This window comes from Amphiura filiformis, chromosome 4 (assembly GCF_039555335.1).
Source record: "Amphiura filiformis chromosome 4, Afil_fr2py, whole genome shotgun sequence".
NCBI classification, from domain to species: domain Eukaryota; kingdom Metazoa; phylum Echinodermata; class Ophiuroidea; order Amphilepidida; family Amphiuridae; genus Amphiura; species Amphiura filiformis.
In genome coordinates this window covers 29,435,567-29,459,443 of record NC_092631.1, presented here as the reverse complement: position 1 = coordinate 29,459,443, position 23,877 = coordinate 29,435,567, and the positions used below count along the sequence as shown (strand labels likewise).

The 23,877-nt window shown below is 34.9% G+C and overlaps 1 protein-coding gene and 1 long non-coding RNA gene across 2 annotated transcripts in view; both read left to right on the top strand.

Annotated features, from left to right (window-relative positions):
- Positions 1–23,877, top strand: part of LOC140149768 (NXPE family member 4-like) — a 118,304-nt gene that overhangs the window by 31,348 nt on the left and 63,079 nt on the right. The gene's annotated exons all lie outside the window — the stretch shown is intronic.
- On the top strand, positions 165–12,962 carry LOC140150777 (uncharacterized). The gene is made up of 5 exons (XR_011858845.1): positions 165–281; positions 3,763–3,815; positions 4,419–4,481; positions 5,081–5,143; positions 9,210–12,962. It is a non-coding gene; the product is annotated as an uncharacterized lncRNA (long non-coding RNA).

Sequence of the window (23,877 nt, the reverse complement as noted above, 5' to 3'; positions counted from 1 at the left end):
AAAAAGCCAGGGAAAAGTGTGGGTGGTATGTGAGATCCCATGTCTCATTGTAGTTTATTAATTAAATGAGATTCTGGTTATAGATAAAAAAAAATTGAAGTACTCACTCAAAATATTTCAGTTCCAATCAGGAACCTTGTGAAATTTTGGCACTTATTTTTCAGGCAACCTACAAAAGTGGCGACGTCATCACAGCCACCTAGGACTGCCGACATCTAGAAACACCACTTCCAGTCATTGCAGAGTGAACAAGGTTCCTGATTGGAACTGAAATATTTCGAGTGAGTACTTCCAATTTTTTTTTTGATCTGTAACCAGAATCTCATTTAATTAATTGACTTTTGAACGATCCTGATGAATCTCATCAATAATCTCATTGTAGTTTGTTTTATGTGCATGATTTTTCAGTGGGGGCTGGGGGAGAAATATTTTGTTTTTTGCCTAAAATAATGTCTAGGTTAAAATATAACTAAATAAATGCAGCACGTATGGAAATATCAATGTGCCCATTTAATATAAGATCGATGTATCAGCATGCAGAACTAATCTGTATTTGCCAATAAGCCCTTTGGATGGTATATGGTTAAGCAAAAATTACCAAAGCTTGAAAAATATGGTACATTTCTTGGTAGATTGTACACTGATGGCCTAGTAGCTGTGACCCCAGATCTAAGTTCATAGGTAATAAAAAGCAAAATATGTACATCATTGTTTAGTATAGTCCAATTATCACTAATTTGGTAGCTAGCTATAATTTGCAATGATACTGGCTTTAGACACAAGTCTTCACAATGCACATACAATCAGTTCAGGTGGGTTAAGGGTTGTCAGAGTGAGTAAATGAGTGTTGGAGGATTAAGAGATGCTATCATATGTGAAGTGTGTTGTATTATGTTAAGGGGTATCAAGCAATAATGTGTGATTTGCATAAAGATATTGATTCATATGTTAGTTTTCACTGATTACATTGTCCCCATTTAATTTTGAGCCTAACAAACGAGGTAAAATGAAGAAAATTGTTATTTCATTCCAGCGCATACAGTGCGTGTATTAGCTCGCTGATTGTATTAATTACTGGGGAGCTTTACGCAGCTGGGATGTATAATATCAGACGTACAGTATGAAGATAGTGATATGTACATAATTTATACATCACTGATTCATTGATACATCAGGCTCATCACTCGGCATAATCATGCAAGTAGAAATTCAAGAAAAATTGAGGGTGTTGCTGTGGAGCAAATCACACATTATGGCTCTAACCCTAACCGCCTAAGGGCTTTTTGGCGACGGGAAGGGAAAGAAGGAAGGAATAAAGAGAGAAAAGAAGGAAAGAAGTTGTTTGCTCTTGGTGGGATTCGAACCCGAGACCCCTCGCATGCCAAGCGCTTGGTCAGGGACACTTTGCCACGGGTCTTGGGCTTCGCTGGCCAGCGAAACCGTGCCTTTATATCACTTAGAGCGATTGCGTCATCACACCACGTGGGATGCATGCACGAACAGCGCATATGGTTGCATGTCACAAATAGGTCACCCAAAAATGGAGCAGCCGTAACATGAAAACGCTTTCTTCACACTTCAAGTTAGGTTTATTCTAAAAGTATAGTACCTATTGTAGAAAGTTTGATGTCATTTTGTAGATAATTATGTTCTTTGTCAAATACAAAAAACCCCAAGTCAATTGGACAAGTACTTTGAGATTTATACCTCAATATGTAAGATGTGTCAATGGAGCAGCCGGTTCGGGAGAGCCGGTTCGGGAGTGCCCCATAGGGTTATACACAAAATTGTGAAAATATGGCGAACTTCAAACCTTTGTATCTTGAAAAGTACAACTAGCATGGACCTCAAATTGCAAATATATCATCCTGGATTGTAGATCTACCTCATAGTACATCAACTGGAACAAAAGATGTAACCAATTAATTGCCTAATTAAATGCTAATTAAGACAGTTTTCCGTATATGTTACTGTACAAAGTGTGCATACTATGCTCCGACATTTCTAAATGGCCTATCTCTTGCCCGAGTCACCCTACTTATTCAAAAGAACACATATTTTTAAGGAAATTTGATGAGGAATTCAATTATGCTATTAGTTTTAGTGCCAGAAATGGAGGGAAAATGTTTTGATTGAAAAATGTCATAAAAATTGTGAAATTATTTTACAATTTTTGACCACCCTGTATGTTTAACGCAAGGGATACTAAACTCTTTCTTCTTAATTTTGTTTGAAGGACCCATGCAATGTCTTTCTGAATCCATATTTATTTTGAACTACATAGCTTTCAGAAAAGGAAAAATATGGGGTTCACCATGACAATAAAGATGCTAATTTTGTTGTTGTTCCACCCTGTATATTTCTCACCCACCCTGTATTATGATGTTATGCTTTGTTGATTTGGCATCCTTGTAATATAAGCTTTCCAGAAATATATACTTATAATGATCTAAAATGTATTCATTAAAAGTTGTGTTGAATTGAATCAAAATTGGTGATATTTTTCTTACTTTACATCATGTTACACAAAAGATGACCAATTCATGACATGCGACCATATATCAAGTAGTATTTTGTAGTATACCGTCCTGTTAGGGTTAAGGGGTGTATGATATTACAATTGGCTAAGGAGTGTTATGGTGTTTTAAGAGGTGGCACGTTTAAGCGGTGTCACAGTGGGATAAGGGTCTGTTATGGCGGGTTACAGTTCAGTGTTGGCAAATATGTGTGTTGCTCAAACACAGCTGTGCCATCTAGTTGTGTAGTAAAGTAAATCATAATTCATAATAATGCATGTTTTTTAGTGATTTTGGTCATTTTAGCCAAAAATGGACCCTTTTAACCATTTTTTGCAATTTCTTACATTCCAAAAGTTTGAATTACACTTAAGGTGGTACTACACCCTGGCCATTTTTTTTGCCTATATTTGTATTTTTCTCAAAAATTATAGTGCGTTGGTGACAAGTAAGATATGTATATTATAGTCGCAAGGACTACAACTATACTGCACTGAAAATTCAGCAACTCATGGCAAGTAGTTATTTGTTTATTGATCAAATATTGATTTTCCCTTATTTTTGACTGTAACTCCACAACTGTTGTCTGTGCTGTGTAGTAGTTGTAGTCCTTGTCCCTATAATATACATATCTTACTTGTCACCAATACGCTATCATTTTTGAGAAAAATGCAAAAATAGGCACAAAATTTGCCAGGGGTGTAGTACCACCGTAACTTTATTAATAAACAAGGCTTCTTTAATTTTAGGGTATTGAGAGCATTCAAAGAGAATGCAATTTCCATGGCAATGGCCATTAATGCTCACTTTAAGCAGTGTAAAATTTCCCAGTAAAATTCACAAAAATGGGTGTAAATGGCTGTTTCCATGGGAATTTTCTTCTCTTTGAATGCTCCAAATAGCTTAAAATTCAAGACATGAATATCAATAATATAGAGTGTAATTCAAAGTTTTATAATGCAAGAAATTGCTAACAAAGGTGGAAAAGGCAACATTTTAGCCAAAATTACCAGAAAATATGCAGCAATTTAATATAGTGACTTTGACTGATTTTGTTTACATCAGTGAGTTAAACCTACATGTAGGGCCAGTCAAACCTCAGCAGGAATTTTCCAAGGGCAGACAATACAAGTCAAAATGTCCACTTGATACACTGGGGTGTTTTTTTTTTTTTTCATTTTAGTTTAAAAATGACACTGTTTCTTGGAAATACTTTTCTTATATATTTCTTGTTTGCAATTAATAGAAGCCAAAGCAATACACAGGGCGTGTGTGCAGCCAATGGAGGAGCCAGTGGAGGTAAGTATTTATGTAGATATGAACTGTATTTTAAATGGAAATACATACTATATGTGACCGTACACCACGAATGAGCCGTAAATGTCCTCAATTGTATTCTGAGTTACTGTGTAATTTGGGCTTGAAGGTCATATTCATAGGTATTTCAATTTGGTGCTACTTGTACCTCATTTAATGAGATACACGTAGCACCAAATTGAAATACCTATGAATATGACCTTCATGCCCATTTTACACTGTAACTCAGAATACAATTGAGGACATTTACGGCTCATTCGTGGTGTACGGTCACATATTAGCTTATATTCAATCATAGCTTATTGCAGTCAGAATAGAAATTGATAAAGAATCATTTGACCCCACAAACACTATTCATCTGCATTTATGCAAGAAAATTGAGTTTAATGTGCTCAAGTTCATCTGGGCAAGGAGCGAGCAAATCTAGTGCCACTTGAAACTTGTTAGGAAACTGATTTTCCTTTTACTGGAGGGCAGGCAGTCTGAATTTTTATTTGATACTTTGGGTGGCATCTAGTTTAATTTAAATCTCTCACAGTATCTTGGAAATATTATTTGAATGTATTTCTTGTTTGCAATTAATAGAACCCAGAGCAGTGGCGCATATTGGTTATGTAGTATCAGGCGAGAAAGAAGGAGCCAGTGGAGGTAAGTATTTATGTAAATGCAAATTGTGATTTAAATGGAAATACTGAATTCAATGAATAGCTTTGCAGTCAGGATGGAAATCAGCAAGGCAGCAGTTGACCCCGCACACTGTTCATCTAGCTGTACTTATTAAAGAAAATTGACTTTAATTTGCCGTTGTAGTGAGTGATTCATCTGATTTGTGCTCAAGACTTGCATGGGTTGTACACCTGTTAGCAACCCATTGACTCAATTTTTAACATCGCACTACAACGATGAATAGCTTAAAGTTCCTCTGGACAAAGAACAAGGAAATCTAGGAATTTGCCTTTATTTCGACCCAAAGGCAGACAGTCGAAATGTCCATTTGATATGCTGAGGTATGTGTTTCTTTTCAGTTTAAATCTCACACTGTTTCTTGGAAATATTTGCTTGAAGTTCATCTGGGCAAGAAACAAGCAAATCTAGTGCCACTTGAAACTTGTTAGGAAACTGACTTTCCTTTTACTGGAGGGCAGGCAGTCTGAATCTTGTTACTTTGGGTGGCATCTAGTTTAATTTAAATCTCTCACAGTTTCTTGGAAATATATTTGAATGTATTTCTTGTTTGCAATTAATAGAACACAGAGCAGTGGCGCATATTGGTTATGTAGTATCAGGCGAGAAAGAAGGAGCCAGTGGAGGTAAGTATTCCGGGTATTTACATTTCGTGTAAACTCCAATTTATATTGAATTACTAACCTTTTAGGTAAGTCATTACGGGCGAATTTCTCGATAGGCTTAAGGTGGCCTTGAGGCCTTGAGGCTAAAGCCTAGCCTGCTCTCGAAGCCCGAGTCTTAACTGTAGCTGGATTTCTTGAACGCAAATTCAACCTGGTCTTAGAGGCCTTGCAGGCTTAACGCTTGACAACCGCGTCCCTTTCTACCAGCGACTTAATTGTTGTCCGTCACGGTTTACCGTACTAACAAGGTTACCGTCTTATTATCGCAATGATATCAGCACAAAGACTAGCCTAAACCGGCGGTCTTATGTTTGGGCTTACACCGTACACAACTTGATGCAAGACTATTTTTTCTGTTTTTTGTGTCCTTTATGTATTATTTTATTTTCACTTTACTTAATTATTATGAGTCCTGCTTGCATGAATGATATTTCTATGTTTTTTACTTGACTCATTAATTTTTCTTTGCATTTCAAAAAGGGTCAAACTGCAAGCCTACAGAAAAGGAAACTGATTCCCCTAAAAGTAGGCCTAAAGCAAAAATTGTTTCACAATCATACACATGTTTGTCAAAAGTAAAATAACATTATTTAAGGATAATTTTGGTGCAAAAACAAAAACATAACTAAGCATTTGACAACCATCTTGCGTGCTATCTACTGCTGATATTTTCATGTTCTATTTGCGAATTTAGCATGAGTGTATAGTTGATGATGATGAGGATGAGGAGGAGGAGGAGGGAAAAAAAAGAATGTTTTGTTTCTTGATCATTCAAATGTTTCAAGAACTGTTCCTTCGGGTATGTTAGCGAAACGTGTCCGTTCACAAATATAGCCATTATTATCATTGAAAGCAAGCAAATCTCAGGCAAAAAAGAGGAAAGCATGAGAGCAAGTTCATGTGGAACGTCAAGGTTTTTGGACATGTCAAATATGGGGGGGGGGGGCACTTCTTGTATAGCAAAATATCGTAAGGTTAGCAATATTTGTTGAACAGGAAGGAGAGGGTTGCTCCTATTTGTTGACCGTTACAAGTTAGGTTCAAGCCAAGCAGATCAGTAGGCCTTAATACATTGTCTTTACTGAATCGGCAGCAGCGATTTAAATTTGGTATCCGAATACTTCAGAAAAGGATCATTCCTCTCCTGAAGATGCTCACAACATTTATTATTATATTTAAAATGTTGAAATGTTCAACTAAATCGAACAATAATTATTACTTACTTTATGTTGAATGAAAGACAGCATCTGTTTCGATTTCTCAAAAATATGAAAGAAAAACTTTGCATTACAATTTAAGCAATTTGTCAATTGAAATAGACCACAGCTTACGACCCAAGACCTGCTCTGAGGCAGGGCCAAGAAAAGCCGCTGTAAGCCTGACCTAACAGGCTTGCGTAGACTACGGCTACAGAAGACTGATTTCAAGAAATGCAAATTTTACCGAAGCCTGGGGCTAATCCTACAAGCCTGGCCCACAGGCTAACGAAGCCTCGAGGCTATGGTAGCCATGCTTCGGGGAACATGTTTTCAGTTAAGCCTGATCTTACGACCTCTTAAGCCTTGAGGCTAGACTAGCCAACTGCTAAGCCACCCGTCGAGAAATTCGCCCTACATGTACAATTATAAAAATAACCATTTTAGTATTGTTTTGGCCTGTGTAGTAGATCAATGGGTATAGATTTTCAAGGTATGTGATGGTTAATCACTCATTCATTACATTTCATTTGATTAAAAAAGCACTGTGGCCCTAAGGCCAAATTAAGCAATGTTTACAGAGAAACATCAAATATTTATCAAGAAATTGATTAAACTGTAATGATACCATCTAAAATAGGAAACGTAATTAACCTATGAAGCGCTCTGTTGCAAATCCACTTTTGGCTGAAATTGAGTTATTGGTATAATGTTATAAATTTACACTGTTTTGTGGTTGTTTGACTTTCATACCACCCTCCTTCTGCAGATATCGTATTTTTCCCGTTTGGAAAATCTATGGGACATACATACATACATACATACAAGGCATTTATAGGGCCATTTCATAAAGACCATGGCGCCAAGATGGAAACACAAAACATTTGAAAGGCAAAATAAACAGCAAACTGAAACAAAGCCACCAGATTATTGAGGGAACAGGAATGTTTTGAGACCTTTCTTGAAAATTGGCAGAGAAACAGCAGGACGGAGTTCAAATGGAAGTGAGTTCCAGAGTGCAGGTGCGGTGAGAGAAAAACTCTTGTCGAAAAGCTGATTGCAGGCCTTTATGGTTGACTTTTAGTATAGAGAGACGTTTAGTGTCCATTGCAGAATGCGAGCCAGGACAAGTTTGGTTGTACAATGAAATTGATTCAATGAGATAATTTGGTCCATATCCATGCAGACATTTTAACACATAAAGCATGATCTTATATAATTTTTGATTTGATTTAATTGTTCGGGTTTGGACGAGCCTGGATAACCCAAGAAAGCCTACATTGAAGCTTATTTCCATTGGGGTCCATTTGAATACCGGGACGGGTTGGGAACTGTCAGGAGTTAAAACCCTACTCTTTTCGAAACTGGCTGCGAGATACATGTACAGTAATGGCTCTCTGCACACGGGACCGACGGCTTAACATCCAATCCTAAGGACAGGGTACTATCATGATTCATTTACACAATTCTAAATGAACCATGGGGAGAGCGGAAGTCTGAATTTAATCTACAAATGCTGCCAATTAATTTCAGATCTTTTTTATCCAAGTCAGTATCCCAGTAAATCACCACCACTGGGAATTGAACCGGGACCTCATGCACTAAAGGCAAGTACCTAACCATTGCGCCACGCTCTCCCACCAGTACTTGGCTGGTACTGTGCAGTACAAGGGGAGTACCAATGTAGTACCAGTACAGTACCACTGCTGGTGGGTAATGTGCAGAAGCATCATTGGTGCTGTGTAGGTATACTCTCCATGTACCAGCCCGCTACCTTGGTGACGGCGTACCTGTGCAGGCAGCCGCAATGGGAATCTTGTAGTCTCATGCCTTCTAACTAGTTTATTTTAAGTGCCAAAAGAAAATTTGAGAGATCATGAAGTGCCAATATGTTAAGGGAGGACTTTGCGAGTTAGCGCGTGCGCATAGCGAATAATAACTTGAGGTATAGTGGTGAAGCTGTATTTGGGGTCCAAGGGGCATTGCCCTGGAAGCTCCTAGATTTTAAGGTTTTTAAATGCCCAGATTGGGTATTTTTCACCCCATTTTTGTTTAAGATTTATGTAAAAATAATAATTAAAATTACCGTGCGCCACTTCATGTGCCACTTCGACTGACTTCAATTGTCACAAGTGGTGCACGCGCTGCCAGTTGAGAGGGCCTGCCCTTATATCATAACTGTGGAAAATATGAAAGGGCTGCCATTTTCAGATATGAGGGTTGAGGCACAACGTTTTGAATAACCCTTGTACATTCAAAGGTGGTGAAGAAAATATGGATGGATGAAGTTGAAGGTGTTTCTTGTCCTGTTGAAAAAAAAATGGAGTAGATGATGAAGGCATTGTTTCCTGATCATGTTAGTCAAGTCTGCCTCTCAGTCTGTTTGCATCTCTTTACTTCCTTTTTTTGTCTGTCTCTATTTATCTCTCTCTTCATGATGAAGATGGGGGTATTATTTTCTATGATTTTAGTCAAGTCTATCTATATGACTTGAATCTGTTCCGATTAGTGGCGGCACTAGAGTTTTTTTTTGGAGGGGAAGTCAATTTCAGGGAGGGTAACGTACTTTTGCGCAAGCAAACACTGGACATTTTCATAATTATGTTTTTTTTCTGGGGTGGACAACTGGGGAGAAAGAGTTCTGACTGGAGGCATATGCCCCTGGCAATGCCACTTGTTCCTATCTCTCTTTCTCTCATTCTCTCTCTGTCTGTCCCTCTCTAGTTCTCCAGCTCTCCCCCTCCTTGTGTGTCGGTGAGTTGCATACCCCCAGTGTACAAATATAAGGTGCAAGTAGTACAATTATTTTCCTCTTTTCATATTTTTTCCAGGTGACACCTCTTGCAGCCCTAAGATCGTGCCATGCACCGTGATGTTAACAAAGCATTGTGCCATACATGCACCGTATTAAGCTGTAACTATAATATAGGTATTTATGTTGATCTGTGACAGTATTTGGCTTATTTTGTGTTTGCAATGTTTTGTTACTATAATAACATTATAATGCTCTTATGCCAAACAGAATTGCATACTAAATCACATGGTGACAAATTCCAAATAAAGGTTAAGGTACATTTTTCATTTATCATCCCAGATGGGGTAATTTGAAAAGCCAGTTTACTAAAATATCTATGTACCATGCTAAAAAGTGTCTGCAAATATGCTCAGACTAAAAATCACGAAATGTCCTTTCAAAGTTTTATTTTTGTTGTTGGTCATCAGGTGACACTGCAAAGGTCTGTATTCAAAGTGAAACTCATTTCTATGTACAATAATAAAATTACGCTATGATCAGCTCGTAATAGGCAGGACTTGTAACATCATGGATTGATATAGAATGGCGTACGCATGCATAGCTGGCTGGCGCAGCTCCACATACGTGAACTGCACTTTTCATACTAATTTAACATGCTTTTTTTAATTGATTTGGCACTCTATGGTCCCATATCATGCAGTATTAAAAATAAACAAGTCTTGCCTATTTCAAGTCGACTATAGAATGGAGATAGCTATACATATTTGCTGTACCCATATCATGATACTATATCTGACCGTATATTTGAGATCAAATCATACAGTTAACTTTTTAAACTTGCCATGGCAAAAGTTTGTCTATTTTTGTCATCAATTGCAATGAACTTATGAATAAACAGTAGTTTTGAAAACACCAAAACTGAATATAGTAATGGGCCAAATAGTGACATGCTTTACACAGGATTGAATAAGGATTATCACAGCTCAACAGTTACTTATTGATTAAATAAACCTCTTTTTGATTAGTACTTTCAAGGATTTGAAAGTCCACTTAGTCCCACAGTCAAATACCATGAAATCAAGAATTCCAAAATTTGATCTATTTTTTATGGGAATGTCATCTTAAAGGTGATACTACACCTCTTGATAAATTTGTGACTATATTTTTGTATTTTTCTCAAAAAATAATAACACACTGGTAACAAAGGTTATGTATATTTAGGGCCAAGGAATCCAGTTATATACTGGAATTTCAGAGACTCAAGACAAGGAGCAAGTCAGTGGCATAGCGTGGGTCATCACATGGGGGAGCACCGACCATGATGGGGGGCACCGTATCTGATTGGGGAAGGGGGGGACAAGCCATTTTTTGGCAATTTTCATATGGGATTTTTAAAATTTCATGATGCTACGCCCTGCAACAAGTTATTTATGATAAGAAGAGAGGTACTGCTAGAATGTACCTCATTTCTTAACATATATAATGAACAACTTGTCTTGAATCATTGAAATTTCAGTGAATTGGATTCCTTGCCCCTATAATATACATAACAAGAAGAGTGGTACCGCTAGAACGTACCTAATTTCTTCACATATATAATGAACAACTTGTCTTGAATCATTGAAATTTCAGTTAAGTAATTGGATTCCTTGCCCCTATAATGTACATAACTTTTGTTACCAGTGTGTAGTTATTTTTTGTAAAAAAATGCAAAATTAGCCACAAATTTATCAGGGGGTGTAGTACCAGCTTAAAGGCCTATAACTCAAAAGATGTGTCTGGCAACTTGTTCCGGGTGTTGTTGGAGCTGGTCACATATACTTCCATACATAGGTGGAATTTCACCGTGAATGCACGTTCATGGTTTTTAAGCATTCATTCCTATTAGGCTAAAAGATTTGTCTGTTAATTTTTTATTCCAATGTGGTATGCCATCTTTTAATAAACAATGTGCAACAAAACACAATTTTAAGGGTAAAAAAATTAATAGTTTGTCTATTATTAAAATTTTAATCCAATGTAGTATGCCATATTTTAACAAACAACATTATAAGAAAATACAATTGTTAAGGGAATTTGAGTCACTATGTGTGCAACAGACAGATTATTGTGTCACACAATGCAAAACATTAGAAAGCAATTCATGGTTATAAGGAGTATTTCGTCATCCTAGCATTTTCAGTATCCATGAAAAAGCGTATTCTTAAAATTTCAGTTTATTCTGATTTTGCATTAGCGAGTTATGCATGATTATGTGTATTACACTGCTCCATACGTCACTGTGTTGTAATTTCATTCTGGTATACCAGAACGTAAGGCCTAAAACAAAAACAATTGTTTGATTGGCACAACACGACTGACCTTAAAAGTAGGCCTGACCCAAGCTTTTTGGTTGTTTTTTTTTTGCAAAAAAAGAATAATTAGTAATACAAAAATAAATAGATAAAGTTAAAAGTAAAAGAAATAAAAAAGGTTCCCAAGGCCCCAAATTTACGCGATTAACAGCTTTAAAAGTTTAAAAAAATCCCTGCCTACCTACTCCTTTTTTAGGTTACGCCAATCAAACAATTTTTTTTATACTTGTGATATTTCTGCTTAACGAATTGATCAGGAAGAAATATTTGGTACATAAACATGATGTATAGAGACAAAGCTTTCTAGTGGTTTAAAAAACGTTTTTATTAGAAAAGTGTGCATATGAGACGATGGGGGGTAGGGGGCTATGGATTACAAAATCCCCCATGTTTTCCTTGTTAGCTGTTGTGGATTGGTCAAATCATTGTATCATGTGAATAGTAATGACCACTGGCATTTGTTGCAGCTACTTGAAAACAGGCATGATGAAGAATAAAAATACTACAGTTGCACTTTTGTATGTCTTATGGTTCTTGAGTTCTGATGTAATGATTGTCAAAAAGAAACAGCTTCATAAAACAACCCATATCTCAAGAACCACAATACCTTAAGCAATTTTTGAAAGTGCATGTTTTGCATTCCATACCCATTAAAGTCTTCATTAACCACTAATCTAAACAATGAAAATTTATTTTGGGGGGAGTTGAACATGTTGAATGACCATGAATACCCTGACATGCTTTAAGACTATTTAGAGTTGTCATAATCTTTCAACTTACATGAATTGTCATTGTCTAGATTAATTCATGTACTGTGGTTCTTGAGATATGTGTTGTTTTATGAACCCGCTGCACATCAGAACTCCAGAAACCACTCCTTCAAAATTAAGTGTAACTGTGATATTTTAATTCTTCATCAAGCCCGCTTTAAAATAACTGTGTAACAAATGATGCCAATAAATTTTCACAGGATACAATAATTCGACCAATTCAAAACAGCCCTCTCGCAGGTTTTTCTCCGGGATCTCCGGTTTCCTCCTGTAACGCAAAAATCGGTGATTAGTTGTTTGGTTATCAAAAACTTCCTTCACCCAATGAAATTTGGGGAGCTGCACAGATAATTGGTGAATGTTACAATCTAAATGCGGATAGGTGTGCGCCGCCGTTCGGCAGCAACCTAGTTGATGCGATCTGATTGTGATGATTCACCATTGCAGCGAAATTACAGCGCTTTGAGTCCTCTAAGATCTGGAGAAAGGCGCTTATAAAATTTATAAAATTTATAGCTATCTAATCCAACTCGCATTTCTTTATTTGTCTCAAATTTAAAAAAAAATGAACTTCAAGGATTTCAAACAATTAAAAAGGTGTGGGCTTTAAATCAATATATGTGTATCAGAAAAGAGACAAACTATTAGTACCTTTACCTTGCTGACCCACACTGGTGTTGGTAACTCTTCGATGTACCAATGAACATGTGAACATGTTCAGTTCAGTTGTGTGAGATCAACATTGTGCCCACGCTGACAAAAAAGTACTTAGTGAGAGGAAAACCTATCATAATAGCTAATGTATGGAAATAATCCAATATTGGAGAATATCTAGAAGCAAAGATTCTTAGCTGCTCAAGCAATTGCTATAAATGTCATTCTGTTTCTTTCTACATCACTGATAAGATTTTAACTCTTTGTTTCTGTTCATTTGTGACATTATCAATATTATTGTAAACAAATATTGAATATTTTTATTAGTTCAATAGGAAGAATATTTTCATTCAGTGAAATATTGTTCCATTCAACTTGGCAAAGCCTCATTCAATGGAACCGTGCATGTAATCATAAAAATTCAATATTGCACAAAATATTGGCTAAATATAGCTGATTGCTCACATTTAGTCTCATGTATATTGTGCCTTTGCAGTATGACCTCCCTGTTTAAAGCATTTATATTCAAAGTACTTTAAGATGCTCAATTAAATATTCTACAAGTAGGTTATCAGGGGAACAAGATAGACCTTGCAGTGTTTGGACTCAAGTTTTGAGTCTGAAATACAGCTGACACATATTCGTTGGTGAAGGTTTACACTGGGAGAATTAAAGGGGCATTTCGTGATCCACAGCCTCATCCCCCCACAAAAAAGAGATTTTTATACCACTGGGGTACCTTCTGGATACAGAATGTTTATGTAGAAACTAATCTTGGAAATGAATTTGTTAGACAAATTTGAAAGTTACAACACAGTGGCCCATGGAACGGTATAATACACATAATCATGTGTAACTCGCAAATGCAAAATCGGAATCAACTGAAATTTGGGGAACAAGTTTTTTTTTGTGGATATCTGCTGAAAAGTGTCATAAAAAGAGGATGCCAGGATCACAAAATAAACCTTTAAAGCACCTGTTCTCTTATTATTAAGTTCTCAAAACTGCCAAAATGTGAATTTGGCACTTTAGTTATGAGGGTTATGCTATATGGAAAAGTTATATGTATCACAGAAAGAATCAAAGAATAAAATTGCTTCTTTGAAATGTAAGTTGATAGTTTTATTTGTACTTTATACTTGTCTTGTTGTAGATTTAGCTAAACATTATAATTTTCATTATTCTCAACATTATTATTCCACTAATGACAACGTAATGAAACAATGTATTGGTCTATTCAAACTAGGACAACCATTGAATGACACCCTTTTCCTAAACTGTATTGTGCAGACATTGGGAACTTTCTTGAAAACAAGTCACAATTAACTATTTGGAGCCTGTTGCAGTGAAAAAGACCCTCTAGCCCTGTTAGCAATGAAATAACCTCATTTAGTTACCTAGCTCTGTCCGTACCCAGTCAGTCAGCAGAGCTTCTATTTTTGTAATAGTTGGCACACCACACATTGTAAATTGTTAAGCATGGTAGAATGGCATATAACATAGCGCATGCTTTAAAGGCCCATTCAGTGATCCCTGTGAGGAAACAGCTCATGGTGGATCTGCCGCCGAATTAAACATGTAATGATTTTATTCTTTCGTAAATGTCTAACGGCCAAATAAAAATAAAGAGTGAGACGGCCTATCTGCTGTGTGCTCCAGGGTTTCTAGGGTTTTACTGTCAGATATGTCCCCTTTTAATTTTGAGCCGAACAAGTGAGGTAAAGCAAAGAAAATTGGAATTTACTACTAGCGCCAATGCATGTTACTCCAGCGGTTGTAATACAGTACAATCCTCTGGCATGTGTGTCCCGCACGTGCACACGTTGTGTACGTATACATATAGTACTGTGTTATGAACAACAAATACACGTTCGACTAATATTTCTATCGTAATAATAAAACGACGGTTCCGGCAGTTTATTCAAAATCACGGATTTTGGCAAAACTACAGCAAGTCTTGATTTTTGCAAAGAATCTTTGTTTACTTTAAAAGTACAATCATGTAAAAACGTGAATTTAAAAAAATTTTGAGGGCGTTCTTCTTAGCAAATGTTATATGGCTTTAAGCAAGTAGAGCAAAGTGCACTGATCAATACTATAATTATGCTGTGTGAAGCAAATTGGACATGGTTTTCTTCATAAATCAATTTCTATTTTTGTATCTTATTGTTATTACCGTATATTGTCTAGCCATCATTAAACCTGCATAATTCTATATTATGCAAATTAGCGGACAACTTGATTATGTAATATATAAGAAACCCTTTGACCAAGTTTCAAGGCAATTGTATGCACGATAAAAATACCATGCACATTATTGCATGGAATTTAGCCAAATATTGGCAAAACTACAATTATGAACCTTTCCAGTCAGTTTAGCTCATTAACTTCATTGATTATTGATAAAAACAATAAGATACATGGAAAATATAAATTGATGTATTATGAAAACAGCTAAGGCAATAAAAACAAATTAGTTTGATCTTTCAATTGACTATCAATGTTTGGCTGATCGATATCATTTATGAAATCAATAAATTGACTATTGCTAATTGTGATAACATATGAACCTCTTTGCATGTTATTAATACTGTCCATGTTATTCATATTGACCAATACAAATGTAACATTAATTCTCATTATTGTTAGTTCAAGCATTGAAGTATCATTGACGTTTGATTCAGAGATCAAATAAATTTGGTTCTGAAGCCTTTAAACAAACTGGCATAGTGATCAGTTTACGTTATGGTACTCAAGTATTCAATTATACCTAATTTCCAGAAACATCCACATACCACTTTAACTGTCTATGAGTGTCATGGTCAAAATAAAATCACGAGATGAAAGAAGGATTGTTCAGTTCTGAATAGAACTACAAATCGTGCACGGAGTGATTATATTTTGACAATTACACAAGTTTAAGACAGTTTGTTTCATCACTCATACTCATACATGAATTCTATTACAGCAAAATATGTTAGGAAATACATTTTTTCACCAACAATTCATTTATGAGTTAAAAAATATCAATTAGTAAATGCGAGGATCACAAAGGATACACGCCTAAGAAAATGTGTTTGTCAGGGTAATGATGAGTGTAATGATAACGCCTCGATTTAGTAAATGTGTGGGAGGATGTACATACACCCTCTATGAATTTCATATATAAGAGCATTTAATTACATGTATATATTGATCCCAGGGAATTGAACATTTTCATATTAAACACAACAGGATATCACACAATAATGGTTTACTTCGCGAAGGCAGCTTTAGCAGCCCGAACGAAGGAAACCATGCGGAGGCGAGTCGTTAAACGGAGATGAAAATGGCAAAACATGATTGAATCCTTTCCAACAAAGATCGTCTAATTCACAAGATTATATTGGTCATTGCTACTCAACCTTACAAGAAGATTGTTGATTTCTCTGTTGCATGATATCAGCAATAAAACTACAAAATAAAACAGCAATGTTTAGCCACTTTCTCCAACTGAATTCAACATGTAAACCAAGCTCCGGCCATGACAAATTTTATGCGCTCAGAGCGTAACGCGTATGCGCACTTCCGTTGTGTTCAGTCACGCTACATGAAAAGTGTGGATTCATCGTGGATTAACAACATTTGGCTCAGGGTACAAAGGCATAGGAAGAGTTGTTAAATACATTATCAACAATATATGGATAAAAAATCATGATTATATCAATTTCATATTCTTGATTTCAGATGTACAATTCAAATCTGTCTTAGCAAGGCTCTGGCATCATCAACATGATGAGGCATCTATTTTGGCATGATCTACAAATGTATAACTGTGTGTGTAATTATGTCTCCCTTGGAACAAACACTCGCAATTCAAAGCTGCACATCCCATGGCAAGCACACTGATGTAATTGCCTTGCCAATGAGATGGAAAACATACACAATACAATTGCATGTATCAATTGGGGTGGTTGTACATGAGCTTACATGCATGGCAATAAAATCTTTTTATCTTTAAATCATCATAATTATGCATTGCTTCTATAATTATGCTCATTCTGTTGTTGCTCACTGAGAATTACATTATAAACAGTTTAAAAAGTAAGCCCCCCAGACATTTTAGTATAATTCAAAAACGGCTTGATAAATTATCTTGTTATAAAGTTTGGAACATAGATGAATTAGTTTTGCATCAAGTTAGCGGTTTTTTTGTTGCTACTTTTGCTCATAATCATTGCAAAATGCAGCCATTTATGAACTTTTTGGCCCCCCAAAAAATTGCATATTTCTGCATAGGCTTGAATGCTTCAATTTGTGTTTGACAATTTTTTCCCTTTGTGAGTAATATTTAATCAAAAAGAAGCATAATTTAATTAAATTAAATTTAAGCTTTTCCTGATTTAGGTTAGGTGTGACACGTTCAAAAACAGTTTTCCGGTTCAGTGAATAAATTAAAATTAATGCTGCAGCTTATTAATGTCTTTTAATAATAAATAGGCCTTCCTTCATGTGAGATTGCTTCCAAGCATTGTTCTTCTCTGCTGTTGGTCAAGCTGGTGCCCTGCATGCTGCAGGATTTGCTGCAAACTCCTTTAAGGTGGTGTTGTCCCTCACTTGTCCACTTATAACTAGCTGAGTCTTGATTATGGCCACCCATATAAATGTTTTTGAACCATTTGAGGAATGACCAATGAGTGTATAGGGATCCAGCATAAAAGATCTAACCAGGAATCTGTTGGTCCGTTGGTAAAATTAATCAATGAACACAAGATTTGTCATTGAAGTTGCAGTTGTTCCTTCCTAATAAGTTTAATTAGAATGAAAAACGTGTTAAATTTATGCATTTTAATGCATACAAAAAGCCAATTTAGAAAAGTGCAACATTTGATAAATAAAATTTCATAAATGGCTATATATGATTACTCACTGAACTATAAAACATGTTTGAAATGTGTTCAAATTAATTCATGAACATCTTAAGTTCTCATAAAGTTATTTTAATAAAAACCAATAAAAACATTCCTTTTTGATTAATCTGAAACCAAAAGTCATGCATAAAAAGCCTATGTAGAAAAGTGCAACTTTTTTTGACCGAAAATTTTATAAATGGCTGTATTTCTCAGTGAAGATAACAACAAAACTCCGTTCACGTGATGCATAACTAAACTATTTTTAAAGAAAAAATTAATGAGATGAGAACTACAACACGTTAAAATGACACCATTCTGGGCATCAGGTGTTGAAACGCAATTATCTCCAAATTTGGATTGATTCAGACAAGCAAACATACATACAGTCCAACCTCTCTTATACGGACCTCTTTTATATGGATCTCTCTGTTATCCGGATGTGAAATCTTCACAGGGAAATATGTTTTTGATGATTTACCACAGGTAATTCCATGCTCTGAATGCTTAATTAGAATGACATCTATGTTGCAATAAGCACTCTAAAGCCAGCTTTTACTGTTATAATGCCATGTTTAAACAATATTTTGTTGTCACCATTTAAGTACTTGGGACAGTCAATGCAGAATTACATGTAATTCACTTATCCGGATTTTTCACTTATCCGGACAATGCTTGGTCTCATCATGGCCGGAGAAGAGAGGTTGGACTGTACTCATAAAATTTAACTCTTTTTGAAGACAAAATGTGCAGGATGTTAAGGGCTGGGGTATGAATGTTTGGACAGTATTTATTGTGGGACATTAGAGCACATCAGACATATCTAATTGCATTCTGAATACGAAGCATGTCCTTCTGATATCAAATAATTTTGATTTTTTGAAATTTGCAATGTAATACACATTTTATGGCAAATGATTAAAATTTATATTTTTGATATTTAACAGTACTCAAAGTAAACTTTATAAATCTGATGATTTATACTTAAAGTGTATGTAGGTGGGATGAAAAGCCGACGATCAATTGAAAATTTTGACCTTTCGTATTGAAGATATGGATTTTTCCCCAAAACACCAAAAAAATTAGGTCTTTTGGGGAAAAAATCTATATCTTCAATATGAAAGGTCAAAATTTTCAATTGATCGTCGGCTTTTTCCTCCCAGCTACATACACTTTAAAATATATCATTAGATTTATAGAATTTACCGAGGACTGTTATATATCAAAAAGTGAAAAATATCAAATTTTAATAATTTGTCATAAAATTTGTATTATATCCTGAATTTCAAAAAATGAAAATTATTTGATATCAGAAAGACATTCTTCGTATCCAGAATGCAATTCGATATGTCTGATGTGCTCTCATGTCCCACAAAAAATACTGTCAAAACGCTCATTTCAGATCCCTTAAGGAATTAAAGAATGTTTAAGCCTTCCAAAACCCATCTCAAATTAAGTACTTCTGACCACCATGTCCATTTTAGATTATGCTACATCATGGCTTCCACGCACACACAGTATATGATAACCTTTTGAGTTAGAGCAACTTTTTCAAAATTGATAGTGATTAAAATGAGCGTTTATTGCTTTTCGACAGTATTTTTTTGTGGGACATGAGAGCACCTCAGACCTATCGAATTGCATTCTGAATCTGAAGCATGTCTTTCTGATATCAAATAATTTTCATTTTTGAAAATCACAATATAATACAAATTTTATGACAAATTATAAAAATTTGATATTTTTCAAATTTTGATATATAACAGTCCTCAAAGTAAATTATATAAATCTAATGATATATTCTTAAAGTGTATGTAGCAGGGAGGAAAAGCCGACGGTCAATTGAAAATTTTGACCTTTCATATTGAAGATATGGATTTTTTCCCAAAAGCGACCTAATTTTTTTTGGTGTTTTGGGAAAAAAATCCATATCTTCAATACGAAAGATACAAATTTTCAATTGATCGTCGGCTTTTCATCCACCTACATATACTTTAAGTATAAATCATCAGATTTATAAAGTTTACTTCAAGTACTGTTAAATATCAAAATATCAATTTTAATGATTTGCCATAAAATGTGTATTAAATTGCAATTTCAAAAATCAAAATTATTTGATATCAGAATGACATTCTTCGTATTCAGAATGCAATTCGATATGTCTGATGTGCTCTAATGTCCCAAAATAAATACTGTCCAAACGTTCATACCCCAGCCCTTAATGTTACCAAACTTATGTCATGATGAAATATAATCATTTTTGAAGATAAAATGTGCTGATCTTAAAAGATTGAACAATGTTAAAGACTTCCGCTATTCATTTGAAATAATGCACTTATTGTTCAGCTCTCTATGGAGATATTTTCCATGGCAGCCATCTATGATCATGCTTGAGGTTCCACCAAACAAACCATGGGTTTTGGGGTCTTATATTGTTAGTTATATGTCAACATAATCGCTTAAATTTTCAGGATGATCTTATTTCATGTTGTATAAGCAAATATAATGTTCCAGAAAATGCTAGTTAATAAATACATTAAGAAAAAGTACCTTAAAATTGCACTTTCTGTTAGTATTCCTTTTTGGACTTAAACTTTTTAACATGTTCTATCAGCCATATAAAACTGTGACACTCGAAAGCCATATCTCTGTAATGACATGTCCGATTAAGATTACTTAACGCCAAAATGTTTCTTTCATCAATTCCCAGCCAATAAGTTAGGTCTGAGTCAATTTAAAAGTGCCTCAATTTTTAGTGGACATGCGTACTATTAAAGCCATAATGTACGATATGTAACATGAAATTGGCTAATCTTTTTTAAACTTGATTTTGCCATATTTGTAATGCTTACACATTAACTTGCAACTAAATGGAGTCAGCCAAATTAGTTGTGTTTGTTGTGTTGAGTTAGGTGAACAGAGCAAAGTTAGACATCCAATAGAACTGCATGTTAAGGGGGTACTACACCCCTGGCCAATTTTGTACCTATTTTTGCATTTTTAAAAAAATTATAGCACATTGGTGACAAGTAAGATATGTATATTATAGGTAAAGCCAAGAATTTTCAGCGTTCTGGAAATTCCATAAAATCGGAATTGGAGGTAAAGCGAAAGCATTTCTGAGAAAAAAAAAAAAAAAGCAAAAATGACCTAAAAAAAAAAAAAAAAATACAATTGAAAATAAATAAATAAAATACTAAATGAAATGGGTCTTCAAAATTCATCAAAATAAAGTAAAATCCGTCATAGATTTACCGTACAACGCCTGTCCTTCAATTCAGTTTGAAGGCGACTACAGTAAAAGTAAGATTCTTGTGAAATTTTATTATGTCAGAAATGTGCTAAAATTACAAAGCGGAGAAAAGCGGAATTTAGCATTTGTAAAGCAGAAAATTCTTGGCTTTAATTATAGGGGCAATGACTACAACTGCTGCATTGAAAATTCAGCAACTCAAGGCAAGTAGTTATTGATTTATTGATCAAATATTGGTTTTCCCTCATTTTTGACTGTAAAAGCGCTCCACAGACTCCAGTATTATGCGTACAATATTGTATGCAACATATCTCGTTATTTAATCTATTGCCATTCTATTTCCAGTAATGTTTAAGTTCTACGAATGTTTGATGACGAAAAATCGATAATATGTTACATGTAATATCTAGTAGAAATATATTATCGATTTTCGTCATCAAACATTCGTTAGAACTTAAACATTACTGGAAATAGAATGGCAATAGATTAAACAACGAGATATGTTGCATACAATATTATGCGATACAATAAAAGTCTGAATACTGCTTTACTCCACAACTGTTGTCTGTGTTGAAATGAAATTTCCAGTGCAGTAGTTGTAGGCCTTGCCCCTATAATATACATATCTTACTTGTCACAAATGCGCTATAATTTTTGAGTAAAATGCAAAAATAGGCACAAAATTGGGCAGGGGTGTAGTACCCCCTTAAATGGCAAATTATATTTCAGCATTTTGAGTATTATTTGAAGGAAATCATACATTAGGACTGTAATAGAACTTTGTGAGCAAAACATAATCTACTACCCAGCAAACACAAAAACGTTTTAAATAAGTTACATTTTGGCTTTTGGTTTAGGTAAAAACGTTTCAATAACATTAAAATGTCGGGTTATATAAATGTCATGAAAGCGTTTTAAAAGCGTTTTGTATGAAAAACACACTACAACAATATTTTAAAATGTTTTCAAAATGTTATTGTAAACTATTTTTGCAAACGAATTGCCAAATATTTTGAATAACATTATGTTAAAATATTTGCACCCAGCAAACACAGAAATGTTCTTAAAATGTTTTTTTTTTTCAAAACGTTTTAATAACATTTAAATGTTGGGTTATATAAAGGTCATGAAAACGGTTTGTATGAAAATACACTATAACAATATTTTTAAAATGTGTTCAAAATGTTATTGTTAACTATTTTTGCAAACATTTTTTGCTAAATATTTTATCAACACTTAAATAACATTATTTTAAAATATTTGCACCCAGCAAACACAGAAATGTTCTTAAAACTTTTTTTACAAAAGCGTTTTAATAACATTTAAATGTCGGAGTTATATAAAAGTCATGAAAATGTATTTAAAGCGTTATTGCAAATATTTTGGACATACATTTTTCAACCCCAATATAACATTCTGTATAGAATGTTTTGTTTTATATCAAGTTTTCAAAAATGTTTTTGGAATGTTATTAAAACGTTTTTATACCCTTTATATAACCCGACATTTTAAAGTTTCTGTAAAACATTTTGTGTGTACTGGCCAGTAGATTATCAGAAAATGTTTTTATTGTTATGAAAACTTTTTATACTCTTAATATACCCTTTATATAACCCAACATTTAAACGTTTTCTGAATTTTATAACCTTTTGCGAATGATGTCGAAAACGTTTTGTGTTTGCTGGGTAAAGTCATTACAAAACATAAACAAAGTTTCAAAACATGCTTCCCTGAGTGGCTTTTCCTCGATTTCTTATAAACTTTGTCCCATTTATGAAAGTTTCTTTGATGTGGATGCAAGGAATTATATTAAGATTTATTTAATACATGATTAAAACAAACACACCTATGGACAACTCCTAATCCATGCACACACACACAAATAAATCCTGAAAATGTGATTTAAGGAAAAATAGTTATTTTTTGACAGTAAAATATGCTGCAAAGGGCAAAATGTTGAAAAAGAAGACACATGAACTTACACACATTCCATGCCAACTCACCCAAATTTCTGAAAAGTTGGCAGGTGACCCCTTCAGAATTTGATGTTACTCCATCAAAGTGTTCCATTTGGTCACAATGAATTCACTGAAAAGCGGCAACTCGATAGTCCATATCGTTTTTTGCGCTCTGGCTTCTGGAAATTTTGCCAGGACCCTGCTCTTTTTGCTCTCTCGCCATGCAGCTGAAAAGTTGCATGTTTATGTCCTCATAATTTTGTAACAAAAGAGGGTATGAAGCTCCAAATTATTATTCTGGGTAACTTTTACCCAAATTTTTAGATTCTGCCACCAAAAACACTGTATCTGCGTTACTTTTAACACACTAAGCCCCTCAAAATGCCCCTTTGTCATGCCAAAGTGCTGAAAAGTCCATGTTTGCGCCCTCCTAGAACCAATATACAGCATCCCAGAATGCCCCAATTACAGGATTGTAATATTTAAGTGCATATGTGCTACTACAAGCCAGAACAGCATATTTAAACAATAAGTTTGGAATTAGGTGGGGTTAAAAGTTGGGTCCATGGCAAAAAATCTTGAAATAGCGCCCTCTCCCAAGGGGCGGTTGACCTTGTGGACAGTTCGCTAAGGTCATTAAACTAACAGGATTGAATCATGTTGACCCATCCTTAAAGTGTGCCAGATGGCAACTTCCTGACAGAACTCCTTCATAGTTAAGGAACCCTCAAACATTGACCATTTTCACAAAATTTAGCCCAAAGTAGCCAAATTCAGCAGCCTTTCACTCCAAATGGGCAAAATTTGACTAAGTTGTAATTTTTTTCAATGGGGGGTCACCTAACATGTCTCATAGAAATTTGTGT